This window comes from Rhinolophus sinicus, chromosome 15 (assembly GCF_057876585.1).
Source record: "Rhinolophus sinicus isolate RSI-liver-muscle chromosome 15, RSI-T2T, whole genome shotgun sequence".
NCBI classification, from domain to species: Eukaryota; Metazoa; Chordata; class Mammalia; order Chiroptera; family Rhinolophidae; genus Rhinolophus; species Rhinolophus sinicus.
The window spans coordinates 115,667,283-115,684,258 of record NC_142515.1 but is presented as its reverse complement, the minus strand read 5'-3'; the positions used below and the strand labels follow the sequence as shown (position 1 = coordinate 115,684,258).

Here is a 16,976-nt window from a genome sequence, read left to right as displayed (position 1 = left end):
CATAACTCCATTCCTTTTTATGACTGAATAATATTCCATTGGATGGAGATAGCACATTCTATTTATCAAGGGTTTTGAACATAGCGACCTGATCTGAGTGGCATTTAACAAGGCTCACTCCAGGTGTTGTTCCAAGGAGCAGAGAATGACGAACTGTGTCAAATGCTGCTTTTAGGAAAAATAAGATGAGGACCAAGAGTTGACCAGTAAGTGCTCAAGTAGTTTAACAAAAAAATTAGCAGAAATATTCTGATCTATAATTTATAAACTGTTATTTTGTGTTTTGTGGGGTTTGTTACATTTTCTTTGGATAATTAAACATGGAATGCAGAAATAGTAAAATAGTTAATAAGTAAGAATTTTAAATGGAATGTGTACATGTAAACGTATGTGAACAACTAGAAGTACCATTAATTTACAGAGATCTTTGACATTTTATTTTGGTGGTAATGATACTTGTGGTTCATGTAAAATTTATTCCTTAGGATTCATCTCTAAACATAATGTTATGGTACATTATCCAAGATTTCATGCCAGCTTCCAGAGAGCTAGTTAATAGAAAAATTAATTCTTACAAAAAGGTATTTTCAATGTCTATGCAGCTCAGGTAGATGAGAGCTAGTCTGTTTTAATTGAGGGGAGGGGTGTCATCGAAAAGATTGTAGAAATTGGGTCAAAAATTTAGAGTGCTATTGTGGCATCTGTCATGATTTGGAGCAATGAAGTTACCTACTCGAACCATTAGGCACGAAACGCATGTATTGATTCACATGCAATCGATTCTCACGCATGTATTGGTTCACAGGCTATCCAATTCTGAGTACGTGCAACTTCTGAGGCTTGCAAATCATTGGGGAGTAAGTGAGGGGCAATGAAAACGAGACACAAAAAGCGAGTCTGAAACGATAATTGTCAAACATGTACTCCACATTAACAGTACGTTCCGGTGGGCGCGGTGGACGTGTAAATGAGCATTTCAGAAAATAAACGCTGAACACAGAACTTCACTTGCAGATAATGCACCAAGTCCGCTCACCCGGACGAAAGGAGGCGGGGGGAGGCAAGAATGCGCGTTGTTTTTCCTGCTGGAATCAAGGGGGCCGGGGGCTGGGGCCGCTCCCCTCGCGGTCCTCGGGCCTCCCAGCGCCGCGCTCGCGCCGGCGGGGCGGGGAATTTGGAGAGGATCCCTGGTCGCGCGGCGGCGGCGGCGGCGCGCGGGTGCGCGTGTGAGCAAACGAGCGGGCGGGCGGGCGAGTGCGCTGGGTATTGGCAGCGGAGGAGTGGAGGCTGGGCGGCTCCGACTCCCTGACGCCAGCACGACCAGATCAATCCAGGCTCCGGGAGCGAGAGGGCGGGCGGGAGGAGGAAGGAGAGGCCGAGCGGCTCAGCCCGGGCCGAGGCGCGGGGAGGGACCCTGCGAGCGCAGCGCCTGGCCGGCCGGACCGGGGCCGCGGGACCCCGCTCGTCCGGCCACTCCTGCGCCCGCGCGGACGGGCGCGTCGCCAACCCGGTAAAACGAAACATACCCGAACCCAACTTTCCCCTCTGCCGCGTCCCCGCCCGCCTGTCGGCACCCTGGACTTTCCAGCGCCGCCGCCGCCTCAGATGGGACGGGCGCGGGCCCGCAGGGCGGCCGCGATCGTCAGGGCCGGGCGCGGGCCGCGGCGGGGAGGCGGCTCTTCCCCGCGTGGGTCGGAACGGGGACCCCCCCTCCCCCATGATGGCGTCTCCCAGTCGCTCTGAGGAGCGAACCTGCCACCTTCTTCTCTCGCCCCAGCCGGCCGCACCGGGCTCGGCCGGGATTCCCTCGCGTCTTTGTTGGGTCTGCGGTGGGGAAGCCGCGTTCCTTCGCTGGAGCCTCGCCCCCGGCCCTGGCCGCGGCGGGACCTGCGGGACCTCCGGGCCACCCTCCCCCTCCGCCCGCTCTCTGTTTCCCTTTCCTTTTCGGCAGCCGGGCCCAGGCCCGTCCGCGCGGCCCGCGGGCCCATTGTGTCCCGCGCCGGCCCGGGCCACCCTTGCGGGAGTTGGAGGGCGGCCGCCGGCGCTGCCCTTTAAGCACTCGGCTCCTCGGGGAGCCGGTCTCGCACGAAGGGGACACCGGTGCCCTGGGTCCCTCCGCGTCCAGACAGGTTCCCTTCTCTGCCCCAACGACCCTCTTGGGGGTCGAGGTCAAGGGAAGTTCGTACCGAAATTCCCTCTAATTTATTCAAAGATTTGGCGGCGGCGCGTAATTTTTTTTTTTTTTTCTCTTCCGCCTACACCCGCCTGCGTCTCCAAGTGTCGTCTCATTCCTTTCCCTTGACCGGATTCGATTGCCTCACTGCATGTGTATTTGTGAGTTCGCTGTTGAACAACTGTTCTTTTACTTTGCTCCCTGGCTTTGTGAGGGTTTCTCGGGGTTGTTTCTGTAGAAGGTGGGGGTGGTGGGTGTGAGAGCAGAGAGAGACGTGGGCTTGTTTTTCTAGTTGCCAAATATATATGACGGCTTAAAGGGAGAGCGTTTCCTTACTGTACTTAGGGAGTGAGGAAGGACAGACGCCTGCCGGATCTCACAACTACACTGGTGCGGCTTTTGTTTATTTTGAGGCGCGTACGGTTTTTAAATACACTGCGCGAGATCACCAGGGAGGCGAAGGCTTCCCTTCTGAAAATGAGGCGCGGCTCAGAACCATCTCCTGAGAAAGCATCGTTTTCGTGAGTGCTGTGACATCTGGCCTTTTTCTTCCTCCTAATGTTCTCTTTCCATTGTATCTGAAGTTGCAAAGTAGGTGAAATTGATGCAGAAGTTGCATGATTTCTGTCTGTCTTTCCTCTCTGACTGACAGTCTCAGCACCTAAATCACAGAATGCCTTTATTTCCCAACGTTTCTTGCTCTAACTGCCTGCGGTGGGTAACATGCCTACGTTCAGTAATGAGAAAACTGTTCTCTGCCCATGTTGATTTTTCACCGTGCTGATAATTACCACTTTACATTTTATTGGAGGTGGATGAGCTGCACTGGAACGATTGAAAAAGAATGGAGGTAGAGGCAGTGTTCACTGCCCCAGCATTTTCAATTCGTATAAGTATTTTGCGTCGGTGTTATTCTGAATGAGGTACCTGGCCTGCTAGGCTATACTGATTAAAGTGTTTGCTCTCCCCTCTCCCGCCCTCTTTCCCATTTGCAGTCATTTGATATTTCTGTGCAGGTGGTGTACATTTGTGTAACATTGCAATTTTTAGGAAACTGTAACCAGGGTCCTGAGAGATGATTTTCTAGAGGTGGGTGATGCTAGAGCCTCTGGAGGATCCAGGTGGTATCGGGTTTCTTCTAAGGGTAGGGATTTGTCCTTGATTTAGTTTTGATCCCTCCAACCTTAGGTATGTAACCAAATCCATTTTTCCTATTTTCAGAACCCTTTGATTTTATACTCTTGAAGAGCTGAGGACCTTTGCATTTTGGAGGAATGACAGTTTTTAGGCAATTAAAAATTTTAAGCTCTTCCACCTCTTGGAGCTTGATAATTCCTTTCTACCGAGTTCATTAAAGTATATTAAGAGGAAGTAAGTCTCATTTTCCCCAATATATTTGTTAGTTAAAAACTAAATTTCAGACTGTAATTGTGATTTCTAATAATTCTGGCTTAAAGATAAAACATAGTAACTTGGTTAGATTGGAAAAAGAATAAACTTGAGCAAAAAGAATAAACTTGAGTGTAATTAGACGAGTATATTTAAACTGCAGTCGCCTACATAATCAAGGCCAAGTTGTGTGTATAAAAGATCTCATTTGTGTAGTCTTACAAGGCTAATGGAGGCATCATTGAGGCTTTATAAATAATGTAAGTTGTGTATAATGTAGAGTCTCCAGAGACAGCAGAGAAAGCATCATTACCAGCCTTTTCAACCTGCTCGAGATCTTAAATTGATTTACAGCACTGAACTGGTGCAAAATGATACATCAGGATGACATGGGGTCAGCCTGTAAAAGTCTATGATGTCAGCCTATTAGTTCAGTCATCATAATTAAACCATATTACAGGGGCAGCTAAGCAGGAGTCTGGCGTTATACTTCAGATATGGGTGGTACATGGATTTTGTTTATAGTGGAAAGGCTGAACTGGCCAGGAATGCTGATTTTTTTCTGAAAGAGCAGAAGGTTTACAGAACTCTGAATTTTTGAAAAAATTGAACAGAAATGCAGAGATGTCTAGTCTGCATTGTTTAAGTAGCTTTCCATTTGGTAGTGGAGAGACAGATGCTTTGGGGGTGCTGATAAGGACCTTGGCAGCTCTGATCCCTGTAGTGGGTCACGCTTCGTATGAGCTTGAATTTAACTTGACCTTAGGGACCTTCTAAAATATCAGAGGACAACATCCTTCTTATTTCTGATCCCTTTATTAGAACCGAGTTGCCCTGTATTGACGTATCCGCTGACATGTTATATCTTTATCTAGTCATAGTTATCAGGTCTCCACTGAAAAATATATTTGAATTGCACATATGAACAATTCAGAAAAAGAAGACCCTTGTTTTTTGCTTAGTTTTCTGGCAACCTTTATTCAATTTATGGGTCATCTAAAGCTGTGCTGTCCAGTAAGGTAGCCAATAACTGCATGCGGGCATTTAAGTTGAAATTAATTAAAATTAAGTAAAAATAAAAATGTGTCTTCTCAGTAGCACTGGCTACATTTCAGGTGTTCAGTAGCCACGTATGGTTAGTGGTTACCATACTGGACAGTGTCCGCGTAGAACATTTCCCTCGTAGAAGATTCTATTAACGGTGCTGCTCTGGGACCTTGACTTCTCCTTTTCCTCCCTTTTTACTCATCTTTCAGTTAGTTCTCAGCTTGTTACAGGAGTTTGTGGGGCCAAAGAAAGAAAGATATATCAGTTAATTTTGCTACTAAGCGATTATTAGTTGCTCTTGGTAGAAAACAGTTGGGATGTGACCATTGAAGCTACTAGAGAAAATGAGGTTGATTACGGGTATTTGTCATTGGTGTCGCGGGTTCTAATTGGACGTAGAGCTATGGGTAGGAGAAATAATTGTAGCTATTTCTTTTCTGACTTTTTACTGTTGCTTTGTTTCTAATACCGCTATGTCATTTAAGCTTCCAAACTTTCCTGAGTACTGTTGTAACTTTGAGTCATTTGACAGCTAAAGAAACTGAGTTTGGTGTGATTCACTGCCTTGCCTCAGGCTGCACACCTAGTGGTGACGATGTGAACGAGGAGGGCTGACTAGAGCCTCACTCCTAACTATTACGTACACCCACATAATCCTTGTTCTGCCGGACTCGATTATTCCAGTAGAGACGACTGTGCTTTTATTTTTTAGGCCTTTAGACAAATTTTGTGCTATTACGCTTTTCTTGGTTATCTTTTCAGTGTTTGAAGGAAAGGAAACATAATGTTAATACATAGCTAAGCAGAACAGAATGGGAAGAATAAATCTGACATAAAAATAATGCATTTCAAAGCCAATTTAGTTGTATCTTTGCTATTCTGGATAATTCCTGCCACTTTCCCCTTGCATTTTTTCTTGTATAATCATAAGCTGGTGGTACTGAAAAAGGAAGTTCTAGTAGTTCAATTTATCTCATCAAAATTATTCTTCCCTTGGCTCGTAAACACTGCAGCTTGAGATGCGAATAGTTTTTTTGCAAATTCCTTAGCATTTTTTTCCTTATATTTAATGTCGACTTTTGTGTAGTCTTTATAGTTCAGTCATTCTTAACTTTTTTTTTTTTTGGTCCGGTCAGTTGAAGAATCTGATGAAACCGTGACTCCTGTACCCTCTTCTCACTCCCATCCTCTGATCCAAATGTTCTTACATGCCCTGGGAGGCTTGTGTGTACACTTACGTATCCAAATTGCGTGATATTTCAGATGATGGCATCCATAGCACTGCCTTGCTAAGTGCTTTCGTAAACATTAAGATTTTTATTTTTCTTCGTAGAGAATAGAGCTATTTAGTGTTAAAAGTTGCTTTGAAGATTTTCTGATCCAGTTGGTTTGTATCAAGTTGTGCAATCTGAGGTCGAGAGAAGATAGCTGACTTGCCTAAAGTCACCCATCTAGTGATCGGAAGAGGGAAAGCCAGACCCTGTGTCACTCTTCTTGTTGTTCAGTTCCCATTTGTTTCTTTGTTTTTTCCCACCACACTCGCAGTGTTCCTGAGGCTTTGGTGTGAGCATATCCAGTGTATGGTAATTTGGGGAGGGGAGCAAAGAAGTTCTTGGTATGATACTTATTTTTTGTACCTAATGTTGTTGGAGCTGAGTAGGAATCAAGTCTGACAACCTCAGAGAGATTTTTTTTTACAGATTAAAATGGAATTTTTTTTTCATTTTAGAGATGGAAAAGACCTGTGTCTGATTTAATCAAATGGACCTTACTAGAAAATGGGGGATCCGAGACTGTACAAAGTTCAAATTAAATCAGGCGATTATGCTATACGAATCTCATGTCTTGACTCTGAAAAGCAACTCACATACCTAACCAAAAGCTAAACGTTGGGGTATGTACAGAAAGAGCGGGGGTTCTGGAGAGAGAATTGGAAAGATCTGAGAAGAAAAAGGATAATTTAAATATAAAAAGGTAGAGAGGTTTGATATACGTTATAAAATGCCATTAAGGCTGATGTGTTTTCTGTACTTGTACTTCTATATGTGGTTTTTCTTATTTTTAAAACTTACTATTACTAGTTTTATTATAAAGGATACAACTCAGGAGTAGCCAATACATAGGGCAAGGTCGGGGGGAGGGGCCAGAACTGCCATGCCCTCTCCAGGTGTGCCACTGTCACAGCACCTGGATGAGTTCAACAACCTGGCAGCTCTGGTTTTCCTTTTGGTACCAAGATTAGCCAGGTGTGCTTTGATAACACAGGGAGGCGTCGCCATGTGGCCCCAAACCGAAATCTCTTTGACTCTTTATATTCCTTTTCTGCTACTACCTGGTAGTGCAACTATTCAGTCTAATCTGGTGATCTGTCATCTGATTTGCCACAAAACACCTGAAATATTTTTAACACTTATTCTGGAGTAACTTCCTTTAAAAAAAAAAAAAATCGCTAAGCTAGGTAGCATGAATGTACATACTTAAAATCTAAATTAAAATCTTCACTTTGGTGTGCATTATTAAGATGGTATCAGGTTTAGAGATACATGACTAGTACTATAGGTAGAAGCATTACAACATTTATAGCAACTGCTTGCTGACTTGCAGAAACGAGCAGGTTCTGTAGAAGAGTCATTTGTGTACAGGAAGCTTTATTTCAGTTGAGAAAAGCCAAAACTCATAAACAGTGACTCCAGTGAATACATCAGTTTCTCAGGAAGGTACTGGAAACTGCAGGATTTGAGCATTTTCACATCGTTGTAATATTTGTTACAAGCTAAAATCAGAACTTTAGGGAACACTGCCTCTTGAAAATAAAGCACCAGACCCTCCAAGGTTCATGGGAATCTGTACCTGGCGATTCTCTCAAACCTTTACTTGGTTCCTAGTGTTTGGAATAAGGCAGAGCCTTGTTCCCTTGTAAGAACCCAGGTCTGTGGTGTGGTGGATTGGTTTTTTAACTAATTTTCTGGACAAGTCTGAATTTAAAGGAACACATACACACACAACAGTTAATTATATATCTGTGTGCTTTTGAGCTCAGAATGTAAGTCAGTACTCCTCACCGGGTCAAGCTTGGGAAGAGGAGGCGAGAGGAGTCTAGCTTTTTATTCAAAAATATATTTATGTACATAATTTTTAATGCTTTATTTGTAGTTTCCCCTGAATTTTTAGGGCAGCTGTATTATAGCTATTTTTTTCCTACAATCTCAGATAGTTAGGGTATAGTTACTAAAGCTATTCATTCATTTTCCTCTGATTGTCTGTCTTTTGTGGTTTCTTTGCGGTGTGCTTATGAAAAGTGGAAGTATTTCACACTTGTACAGCTTTTTCTTTCAATTTCAAACACCACAAGAAAAAAGGGAACTAATTATCTATTAAGTATTATAATTAGACAGTAAATTAAGTCATTAGTTAGTTAGCCAAATGCAGGACCTTTTGTTTGTTAGATGGAAAGAAAATGTGTCATTTTAATGGAAGAAGGATTTTAAATATGCCCTTATTTGATCATTTTGATGCTGTAATGTAAGTGTATGCTTAATTTATTCAGTGAGTATTTGTTAGTTCTGAGCAGCTTAGTCAGTCATTGGTAAGAAGACACACAAAAATGAAAAACATGAAATGCAACAACATTGCAGGAGTTGTTTCGAGGTGTTATAGGAGTGAGTTGTAGAGACCCTCGGGGAGGACCGCTGGTGTCCGAGGACTTGCCGGTTTGCGCAGGTACAAGGCGGGCGTCCTGGGCAGTCACGAAGCGGAAGCCTTGGGAGGGAAGCGTGAGTGTTGAGATCTCTGGAGCAGCTCTGTCCAACACGGCAGCCACTGGCCACGCGTGGCTACTGAGCACTGAAAACGTGGCTGGTGCAACCTTGGAGAGCTGCGTTTTAAATTCTAATTTATGTTTAAATAGTCACCTGTGGCTATAGTATTGGACAACAGTTAATGGATAGGAAACAGTCAAAGATGGCAGAGTTAGTGATCTAGAGCCCAGGTGCCGCAGTATTAGCCATGCTAAGGAGGGAGTCCTGGCTGAGAAAGAAGCAAAATGGGGTTAGGAAGGAAAGCATGGCAGAGCTCATGCCCGCCGGTGCCGGCCTCGCCTGTAGTGTAGAGGCAAGTGCCTTCGTCTGGATCGTGAGGTGGGGGAATCAGCAGATGGCCCTGGGAGACTAAGAATATTGGAGAAGCTTTGGAAGAGCTGTAGCTGGCGTGTCAGGAAATCTATAGAGAATTCAAAGTCTAAACAGTAGGGGGGAACCTGAGGTAAAGTGCAGTGTGACTGGAGAAGATGAGCTAGTTGTTGCTTTCTACTAGAACTTGGTGGCCTGATAGTAAGGTTGGAGGGAAATGTTGGCAGAGATGAGTCTGGCCTCGGGATAGCAAATCGGTTAAGAAATGAGGTTCTAGAATCAGGGTACTTGGGTTTAAGTCCAAGTCCCAAACCGTGCTTGGCTTTTTATAACTTTGGGAAAGCTACCTACCATTAACTTTAGTACCTTGCTTTTCCTCATCTGAAAAAGCACATACCAGCCTTAGGATTGATTGGAACATGAAATGAGTTGTACTTCCATAGTTCATCTAATCGAAGATAATGCCGATTGTAAGATAACTATTTCATGCACTATCGAAAAAGCTGGCAATTAGACATGACATACCATTGATTATAAGTTTCCTGGTTTCAGAGTTGTTAAAATGGGAGGGGGGGAGGGAGGTGCATCTTTTACAGTCAGTAAAATGCAGAATACCCCACGGGCATAGCATAGGACCTGGCACGTGCTAAGCACTTGGGAAATGTTATTTGTAACATTTATAAAAATCAATGTGATTTTAGGGTCTAGAATGTTAATGAGCACAGTATCGAATCCAATCTAGATAAGGGGGTCACAGGTTATAAGGAGTCTAATGAACCAAATGAACTGAGAAGCGTTAAGCAATGGGAATGCTGGTAACGAAGTTGTGAAATATCAAGTGTGGGAATTTGTAAATAGAGCATTTCCCTGACGAGTCTAGATAAAAGTTTTTAAGAAAAGTATAGTTAATTGGACTAAGAGAAGAATGCCCTGTAATGATTTTTAAAAAGTTATTTAAATTGCCCAGAGCTTTAAAAAGTAAGTATTCTGAATTTATCAGTGGCCTTTCTTATAGCATTCATTAGTGTTAATTTTTTTTTTCATTTGAGTAATATATGCTCAATGCAGAAAGATTGTGGGTGGCATGGATTCTTGTCATAGTGTCAGGAGGAAAGGGGGATTGATTTGTGCCATTTCAAGAGATGGAGCGGTATAAACAGCTGTAGAGAGAGCTTTTCAAAATGTGGCTCCAAAGGCAGAAAACGTAAAGGAAAAATGTATACATTTGACAGGACTTATGTGACCGAACACATGCAAATGACCAAGTACACACTCACAAACGATCTTTCAGGTAACAGATTTGCAGTGAGTTACTGTTCTTGTAAGAATCTTTTTAAATCAGTGGGAAACACCGCCCCGATAGAAAAATTGGTAAAGCATGTGACCAAACAATTCACAAACAAATGAAACGCAAACAGCTACTAAACATAAAAAGTTTTTGGTGTCCTTGACCAGAGTCTTTACCGGAATGGGGGCGAAGTCTTCTCTTTTTCTGTATTGTATTACTGTTTGTTGACCAGGAAGTTATCAGACTGGGAAAACTGGGCTGTTCTCATTGAAGGAAAGGGAACCACAGTTTCCCTGCCTCCTAAGAGAAGCTGGAGTTCCAAGGAGGTACCTGGTATACGTAAGCTGGTGTTTTAAGAGATAAGCCTTCTCCGTCCCATTTCCTTGATATTACCGTACTGCCCTCCAGGTCATGAATTTGGGATAGAAGACTCCTCGTTAGAGTGTGAGGTGTTCCCAGATCTTCAGGGTCCTGTCAGTGATGCAGTTTCTTAGTCAAGTGGCGCACGATCGACGAACCTTACAGACACCAGTGCTTAATAGAGCACATTGAAATGGGCCTCTTTCTCTCCTACCTGCAGTCTTCGCGTTTATTTATAGTGATCTTTCCTCATTCTTATGAGACTCAGAGACGGTCTTAGAATACGGTTTTGATGATTGAGATGGACTAGTAAATAATGCATTAAAATAAAGTGAGAAAAGTTCCCCCAAGTAGTAAAATCCCTTATAAAATGAAAAACAAAATTGAAACAATTAGGCATCAGCATTTAATTTCCCAGATTTTCTCTTAAGGGTGATGGCTGGGTCGTGGGTATGAAAAAGGCTTTTCATAGGCTGCCGTAAGGGAACACTGTGCTGGCCATTGGTGGGAGCCTCACCTAAGCGAAATGCAGTCTTAGCTCAGCAGTGAGCGCTTTCCTAGCCACTCGACAGCGTCTTCTGCCTCACCATCTTCTTTCTTGTAAATGATCTGCAGATATTTCAAAGTTAGAAAAAGAAAAGGCTTTAAATCTCACCTCCAGGCTCAGCACTTGGCCAGCTACCATCCCTCCCCATTCTTAGGTCCTTTCTGAATGACAGTGACAGGGAGGAGGGAGCCTGCACTGGGATGCTAAGTCGGACCGTCCTTCAGACTCTGAAAGCTGGAGTTGGAGAGGCGGGATGAACGCAGAGCAAATGGGTCTGAATTTTGTGAAAGGGAGTAGCTGTTCATGAAAGAGAAGAATGACGCAGTGAATGCTGCCTTAGAAATTGTACGTGTAGCCCTACTAACGCTCAGCACGGCTGATAGTGGTGTAAAGCTTGCCAGCTCCTCCGTTTCAGCTCCCTGTTTTGCTTTTTGCCTGTTGCTGGCTTTGCAGTCTGGAGTAATTAATAAGAACCTCTTTATTGTCCCTCTGCTCATGTTTGTGTGCTCAGGACTTTGGTTTAGTTTGTTCAAGCTTGAGGGAACGTTTGATTGATTTTAAATGTTTTTGGTTAACTGTGAGCAAAATTAGCTTATCATTTAAGTGATTGGCACCCAAGCTGTACTTACAGCACGTATTCGCATTTAAACACCAAAAAGGTTTGTCTTGTCGCATTGGCCGGGAAAACCTCCTTTAAAAAAGGTGCATCCCTACGGTGGGGTTCTGTTTTTTGTTAAGCTGATAAATAATTCAGCAAGTATTTCATGGATTCCTACTGTGTATCCAGCACCGGGCCCTGTTTTGAGAGGGACAGAGAAATGTGTGAGTCAGTTTCTGCCCTGAAGAAGCGATCTTACTGGGAAGGGGAGAATATGATGATAGGAAAAGGTAAACACCAAGCATTGTTATTGATGCTACATCATCTTAGCTTGAAGGTATTTCTCTTATAATTGGGATAGTCTTTCAAGATCAAGGATTGGGAGAGAAATCTGATGCAGTTGGTAGAGCCCATTTCTACCTTAATTGATTCTTTCAGCAAGTTTTTGAGTGTATTTATATTTATACTTCTGTTCATAGTATATTTTTTATGCAACTTCATAAAGTTGGGATAAGGGGTCATAAATGTAGGGCTTATGCTGAGGATCTTGTATCTTTGAGGAGTAATACCTACCTGCTTGTCTCATCTAGCTTCTGTTTTAATCACTTTTATTACAGTTGTTCTTTAGACAGTTCCTCGAGGGTGTAAGTATGGACAGTGGCTCTACGATCTCTGTCGGCACAGTGAGTGGTCCTCACCTTGCCTGCCCATGAGAATCACAGCCACATGACCTGTGTTGTGTTGTAAGTTTGTTTTGAGTGTGCACGTGTGTTTTATACTCAGCAGCACTTGGTGCTTTGTGAGCTAGACATATCAGTTAATTCTGAGGATTAACTATTTGCTCCCCCTTTTCTTATTTGAGGAGGAAAGTGCTAGGAAGACCAGGTATGTGTGTTTGATGTCTTTCCCTGATTCCTTCCTGCAGACATCAGCAATCCTTGCGTCCTGGAATCCAGAAGTGGAGCTAAGCAAAGGTGTGGAGGCCCAAGGTGCTTAGATTAGAAGGAGAAAAGGAATAGCAAAGGGGGGTTGAATATAGCGGTTCATCTGGCCACGTCTCCATGGAGAACTTTTGGTTGTTCCCTTGCGGGAGGGTGACGGGTGTTTCTGCCAGCATCTGGTGAGCAGAGACCAGGGTGCTGCTAAATAGCCTATAAAGCTAAGGTTGAGAAACCCTGGAAGAGAGGAGGAAAGGGGGTATCAGGAGGCAGAGGGGATACTGAAGTGAGTGTCACTGACCCATTTCTGCCCCTCTGGGACACGGTTTGCTTTGTCAGCCCCCGCTGTACCCACATCCTGCGCGGTGGAGAGGAGTATTTTTTGCCAGTATCTGTAGATAGCATTGTGACTGCCAGCTGTGCACGAGCCATTCAAATGAGTATTTTAATATTTTACCTGTAATAAAATACAATACTTGAAAGAGTTCTTTAGTTAAATTTTCTCCTCTACATTTGCTTGGATGGAAAAGAATTACTTCAAGAAAAATGAGCCAGTTATTTGTGTTCTGTTTTGTTTATGTTTTCAGTACAGGACTCTAAGAATAATCGGTGCGAATGTAAAGAAAATGAATTTCTTAAAAGGAGTTTAATTTTAATGTTCCACAGTCTCATCATAAGAAAAGAGTATCAATAGTTGAACACATACGTGGGCTGTTGGTGTGATGTAATGGTGTCAATTTCCTATGCCTTGTTGAGGGATCGCTTATAACTTCTTATCCTGTTCTAGGCTCTTTAGGTTAAAATGAGCTTAATTTTGTCACTGCTACCCTCATAAAACTCTAGGAAAGTGGGAAGAAGGAAAGAAGGAAGGTAACAACAATAAAAAAATGAATTGGGAAGGGAAGGAATTGGAGGGATTAAAATAAAACTCGAAGCAAATCCTTGCTTGTCAGTCCCTCTGCTTTCTGCACGAGACAGAGGAGGAGGGTACTTAGGAGAAGCGGGCTGGGAGAGGGGCTGCCTTGGCAAGTCCCGTCACCTTTCTGCACCTCAGTTTCATCATCTCTGAAATAGTCCTTACCTTATGGGATTCTCGTAAGGATTAGGAGAGTTAATAGGTCTCAAGTGCTCAGAACAGTGCTCCGCGCTTTGTGGTGGCGTGCTGATGGTCTGAGAATGGCATTTGACTCTTTCTGACTCCTTGAGCTGAAAATTGACAGAGGCCACGCATGTACTCGGACGCAGTCTCCCATGCCTGCACGACAACTCTCTGCCTTGGAAGTTGGTGCTGATGGTAAAGAGAGGTTATTGAGTCCTCAGCTGGGATGTTTCAGATGCTCTATAAAGCCTTTTTGTCTATAGAATTTTGAGAGGAAGATAGAGTGATTCATATTATAAAATACATTTGTAAGTTTTTATAGGACAATAAAACCATTGTAGTTAACTGTTCGTCATCCACTTACAGATTTTCCACAGAAATATTTGAGTCTTGAACAGGCATTTCTTTAGAATTTACTGTCTTCTCAGGGTATTTAATAGTTTTATTATTAGTGTAAGCAAAACATGACAAGGAATTGAAAGCTTTCTCTGATAAAGCAGAATACATTCCAAAAGCAACGGCTAATTCTTACTAAGTCTGCTTTGGATGATCCGTTCCACAGTTCACACCATTGACCCCCCTGGGTGGTAGTCGGTTGAACTCATTTGGATTTCCATTGCACAGTCGGTGTCACAGAGCCCCGGATGCCCGGGAGATGTAGTTGCAGCAAAGAATTGGCCACTCTCCATGTCTGTTCCTCCTTAAACAGCCTGATCGTGTCATGTGACTTATCACCATCAACCTTATAACATGGCCCTCCCATCCCTCCCGCGCGCTTTATAGCTGTAAGCTTGGTAGTGATGGGAATGGGAACTGTCTCATACTCATTCTCTTTCCACGGCACCTTTATGTGGCACGCGCTTAAAAGAACTGTTCAGTTAAATAGTGCATTAGTGGCGACCAACGCGCTCTTAGTGGAACGTGAGAAGGGGGAGACCTTGAGTTCTTAAGCCTTCAAAGGGCACTCTTAGGGTTTCCCATTCTGGTTGGTAAGTCGGTCCCTGTGGGGAGGTTAACGGACAGCCCTGGGCTGAACAGTGATGAGGCAGCAAAGGGCTGCGTTTCTGGTGCAGGTCTCACTGGCTCACCGCGTCCTGCAGGAGATGCCGGTATCCTCAGCATTATGTCTCTGACCCAGGGAAAGACGTGGCGTTGGCTGCTTTTAGCTCTTAGCTGGAGGGAGCTCTTACAATGCTGGAAGAGGGCTGCTGCTCTTTGTTCATTTTCTCCTGTGAGGTGGCCAAGTGAACGTTTCTAAGTCGAGTCCAGTTTTTGGCAGATTGAAAACAGGATGTCATTGATTGTCATGTGGAGGAGAATGAAATCTGGCTGATCTCAGTGTTTGTTTCAGTGATTATGTAAACTTTGATTTTTAGAAGTTATTTTATTCTTCTAAATAACAGATTTATGTACTGGAAAATGCACAGGACCAAATTACTCTTGAGATATTCGAGTAACACAAAACATTTTGGGGTGAGATTCATGCACTGAAAATTTTGAACGATATTGGAACTGTTAATGGAAAGGGGACTAGAGAACTAGAATGGGAAGGAAACTTACTTTTTTGTTATATTATGGCTCTTTGTAAAATTGAATTTTATGATCATGTGCCTGAATTGCTTAATAAAAAAAGTTACATTCCCACCCATACCATGTTCTCCCAGAATTAGGCCATATATTCCAGCCCTGTGTACAGGAATAAATTTCTCTGAAAAATCCCAGTTCAGTGGTATTTCCATTCTGTGCAGAAACACTTTCAATTATTTTTTTCCTTTATAAAAAGATAAATCTTACCACCTCTTGGTCATAATGCTGTCTTTTGGAGCCACAGAGAATAAATCTCTTACCTACTTTCAGTTTTTATTTGTAGTATTGGAGTTTTAAAATTGAAAACCATAATTGATTAGAAGAAAAAAACAGTACTCTCCTGCACTCCCTTCTCCTTCCTACCTCACTCCTGAAGGTAACCTGTTCAGTTTCGTTTATTTCCTTTCAGGCCTTGAAAGATGCACATGTATTTATACATGTAATACAAGTTTTGCTTCTGTCTGTTTTTAAAATGGGATCACATTATGTATATTGTTCTGCAACTTTTTTGAACTGAACAATTATGGTATGGTTTTTGTTTCCATGTTAGACATTAAAGTGTCTTTTTTTTTCTTTTTTAGCAGTTATATCATTGTCGGGTGTACCGTAAATTATGTAATCATTCCCTTACCGTTAGACATCTGGGTTGTTTGGAACGTGAGTGACCTTGGGCATAGACCAAGCTCATCTAAGGATGCAGCTTTCCTGGTAGGTCCCTTAGGTGCTGGCTGTTTTCTAACCCTCATAGCATGGGGCCAGGAGGTGGTGTCCCCTTCATTGCCACCCTTGGCCCATCCTCCCACCACCCTCCATGAAAAACCCAGCTTTGAACATTATGTCAGCTTCTGCGACTCACTTCCCTTCCTTGTGACTCACTCACTGCTTCACTCCCCATCATTCACCCTCATCCCTACAAGATTTTAGCTTCTAGCCATCGTTTCCTCCGCACTGCTCCTGTGATCATTCCGGGACTTCTCTCCCCGCTGACCTTTGATCTCACCTCAGGTACTCAGTCCCATCAGAAGGGACTTTTTTACACTTGTAACAATTGAACAGATTTCTCTAAGTTTAGGGTTGATTATTTTCTTTCTTAAGCAGGAAAATGTATTTGTTCATGGTGGGACCTTCAGAATACATCCAGAATCTGACCCTTTCTGCCACGCTGATCCAAACCTTTTATCATCTGAAACCTTAACAATTGCCATAGCTTCCCAGCTGGTCTCCCTACGATGTCCTCCTTCCATCGTTTTCGTCTGTTCTCAACCCAGTCAGCGCAGAGCTCCCGTAAACCGTGAGTCAGTCATGGCTGACATCTCTGCTCGCATCTCCCGGTGGTCCCCGTCTTTTTCCGAGTGAAAGCTAAGAAGTGCCTCTGCGTTCCTACGTGTCTGCTCCCCTCCCCAGCGTCGTCTCCCACCACTCGCTCCTCCTCCGTCCATTCCCACCTTATCGGCCTCCTTGCTGTGTGAACATTTCAGCCCCGGTCCTGCCTTCGGTCCTTTGCACTTGCCTTTCCCTCTGCTGGCAGTGCGCTCCCCCAGGTGCCACGTGGCGCAGCCCCTCACCTTCTCAGGCTTCTGTGGGGACATCACCTTCTCAGTAGGGCCTCCCATAACCACGAGAATGTGGGTCTCATTCTAAACAATACTGTTTTGGGTCTTTTGTGCAGTGCTATGTCCATGCTTAGAATAGTGTCTGGCACAAGTTCGTGTTTGTCAAATAAACTGAATGACTGTGGGGCTTATCGGATTTTCTTTTTACCATTTTTAAAAACAGAACGTTAGAACTAGGACAGAAACTTTGCTTTTTGATATATGTGAAAT

The 16,976-nt window shown here is 43.5% G+C and overlaps 1 protein-coding gene across 4 annotated transcripts in view; it reads left to right on the top strand.

The window, feature by feature from the left end:
• Window positions 1–1,292: 1,292 nt before the first annotated feature.
• The window catches only part of SMAD1 (SMAD family member 1), a 70,057-nt gene continuing 54,373 nt past the window's right edge, over window positions 1,293–16,976 (top strand). The window contains exons 1-2 of one of the 4 annotated variants that reach the window (XM_088792589.1): window positions 2,426–2,694; window positions 2,985–3,096. The gene's annotated coding sequence lies outside the window, so the exon portion shown is untranslated. Of the gene's footprint in view, window positions 1,511–2,278; window positions 2,335–2,425; window positions 2,695–2,984; window positions 3,097–16,976 lie in introns of those variants that run through there. The other 3 variants (XM_088792587.1, XM_088792590.1, XM_088792588.1) reach the window with 3 other exon arrangements.